This window comes from Onychomys torridus, chromosome 5 (assembly GCF_903995425.1).
Source record: "Onychomys torridus chromosome 5, mOncTor1.1, whole genome shotgun sequence".
Taxonomy (NCBI): Eukaryota; Metazoa; Chordata; class Mammalia; order Rodentia; family Cricetidae; genus Onychomys; species Onychomys torridus.
This window is the reverse complement of record NC_050447.1, coordinates 129,613,765-129,616,922: the sequence shown is the minus strand read 5'-3', so window position 1 is coordinate 129,616,922 and position 3,158 is coordinate 129,613,765.

Genomic DNA, 3,158 nt, shown 5'->3' with positions numbered 1-3,158 from the left:
GGTGATGACCCACTGAAGGGCTTGGTCCTTGTTTGGTCCTGCCTGAGTCCTGGGGATGTCCATGACTACAGGCTGCAGTGACATTTTCCTTTTCTCTCATCCATGGGAATGCATCTTCCATCCCCTCTCATTCCCCCCTGGGCTGCCTTTTAGAAAACCTCCAGCCTCTTCACCTTACACCCGACCTGAAGGGCACTAAATTTACTTGCTTTTGCAATCAAATTTGGCTCCAATAACCCTTAGACAATCAATCCAAAGGGCCACCTAATGGCACCTTAGAACTTGTTGTTGCTTGGGACCTTTACAATGATTGTGAGTGATGGGGAAATGGAAAGAGATTCCCCATTCCCTATTTCTCTGCTCCAAGCCCTGTTTGTTTTTGTCTAGTCCTCCCTCCCCCAACACACACACTGTGTAAACGTCTTGTGTCTTTTAAGTTACCATAAATGGGTCTATAAGTTTTTTGCAAAGTGGGAATTAGGAGCAGACCTAGCAGGAGAGGGAGAAAGCCAAGGAGTAGGCCGGCTGCCTGCAGCGTGCACACACCCGGCACACACTCCTCCCCGGTTGTGCATCTCTCAGCTCCTTCCTGAAGTGTCCTCTGTCTGTGTTCAGGGTTCAAACACTCCTGTCTTAAGCCTTCTTTGTGGCTTCCTGGGTTCAGTTTTCCGGGGACTCGGGTGTCTTTTAGGGATGAGCGCCATCAGACTGTTGTTATGATGTCCCACTTGAATTAAAATCTGGCTCTAGAGTTAGGGGATTGCTCTCCCTCCTATAGACCCAAGCAGGCTTGTTTAAAGGTTTCTTCCAAAATCTCTGTCCCATACCAGGCGAGCCTCCTGCGGTGTGACAGCGACAGGACGACAGGACATTCCCAGTGGGGTCCACTGTACTCATCTCATGCCCTTTGGGTTCTGGTTCAGCTAAAAGTTTTGCTAAGGTGTTGGGTGATATTTTGTTTGTGTTCTGACAAACAAAGCTTGCTTGGAGTCAGAAGGCAGAGCTAGCCACTAGTTAACCATAGACATTGGAGGTCTGTACAGAGAGGAGACAGGAAGTGATAAGATGGGACAAAGACGGGATCTGGGCCCTTTAGGATTGGAGGAAGGCAGTGGCTGCTCCCCTGCTTCTCTGATCTTTCAGGTTTTATCCTGATATCTGACTCCTGTTTTTTATTGGTAAGATTAATTAGGTTTGTGCTTCACTAAGGTATACATTTTACCTCAAGACTTATAAAACTATGGTGTAAACTTTCTGTACCTCAAGATTTGTAAGTGTGTTGGGTCTGATTAACACTCTGTAAAATCTGTAACAAAAGAGTTAATTTAAAACTCATAACACCAGGAATGATAGTTAAAAATCTATACATAGGTCAACTTAAAGGAAACATGTGCCTTGCTGCCACTGTAACTGCTGTCCTCCCCACTGGGATGGAGGTAGCCCTGTGGTTGACAACTGGAAAGGATGGACTTTGCCATGTGACCTCACTCCCATCTTGCTAAAAGTGACCACATGATATAAGCTATCCAAGGAAAAACAACTCCTCCAGCTATGAGGCCCAAACCAGATGATTCTTCCACTATTTTCAATCACACTAACAAGCCTCAGCCCACAGTCCCTTCTCTTCCTCTCCAGCCTCTCTCGTTTCTCTTTCTCCCTTTCCAGTGACAGGCTGCCCACCTAGTCAGGGGTGAGGCAGTTCCCGAGCAGGTAACTGAATGAAATTACAATACCTCAGGGGACACCCTTGCTAGGGATCAGTTTGTAACCTGCCTCCTGGTTGGCCACCCTTATAGAGGGAAATTATGAAAAAAAAAAATTCTAAGTGGTCGTCCAGGACCGACATGATAACCCATCTCAATTCCTAGACTGCCTCACAAAGGCCCTCTTACAACATACCAGTCCGGATCCAAGACCCCAGATGAAAACAACTCTGTTTGACCTACTTCTCCCAGAATTTCCCTGATATTAGGGCCAATCTTAAATGTCTAGAGAAAGGACCCCTGACTCCATGGGCAGAAGTCTTAGCAATGGCCTCTAAGGTGTGCAATGGGAGAGATGAAAAACTCCGAAAACAAAAATCCCTGGGGCTAGTGAAGGCCTTTCAACTGGCCACAGCAACTGCCCAGGCTCCCTGGCCTCCCAAAGCCTGAGAGGAGAGATCAGACTGTCCGTGGATGTTACAGCTCTGAAGGGAAAGGTATTCTGGCTGTCAGAAGCTAGGCTATACCTACAGCTCAGAGGGGAAAGCTATCCTGACACACAAATGTGGCTTTTGTAGTAAAAGTAAACAAAGCAGGTAGCTCTGTAGTAGTACATAGCCAGTGGAAGGGGAGAGACAAGTGGTTAGAGCAGGTAGAGGAGAAAATAGCTGGAAAAGTGCAGTGTCTTAGTGAGTAGAATTGAACATGTCCTGGAGCCCTGAAGGGTGCTGCAGGGAGTGTGCCCATGTGCTGGGCAGCCCAAGGGGTGCAGAAGATTCTTTGTTTTGTTTTGTTTTGTTTTTGTTTTTGTTTTTTCGAGACAGGGTTTCTCTATGTAGCTTTGAGCCTTTCCTGGAACTCACTTGGTAGTCCAGGCTGGCCTCGAACTCACAGAGATCCACCTGCCTTTGCCTCCCGAGCGCTAGGATTAAACGCGAGCACACCACCGCCCGGCCTAGAAGATTCTTTCTTACAAGGTCAGAGATAAGAGGCTTAAGTCCCCTGAGGCTATGGAGAGAGAGTGGGTATTTAGCCTGGGTGATATATTTGGTGGTGTTTTACAAGGCTGGTAAAGCTGTCACCCAACCCTGGCAATAGGGGAACGAGAAGATGCTGGTCCCTAAAACCAGGATTAAATACGTGGCCCCAGTGTCCGGAAGGAGAGAGATGGATCCCCCTGTTATGTGATGTCTACCTGAAGCTCCCAGTGTGAGATGGCAATGGTCAGGTCAAGGGAGCCCAGGCCCCTCAGTTGTCCATGACCAGATCTAAGAGGTCGACTGAAGGGCTATCTGGGCTTGATATCCCCATACAGTAAGGGACATAGGAGCAGTCAACACCCCAATGCCCTTCTTGATGGCACCTTGTATGTGGTCTGGGTCGTTTATGAGGGATAGGACAGGCCTGGGCTCAGTGAACATCCTGACTGCAATTTGAAACTGAGACCTGGAGGTT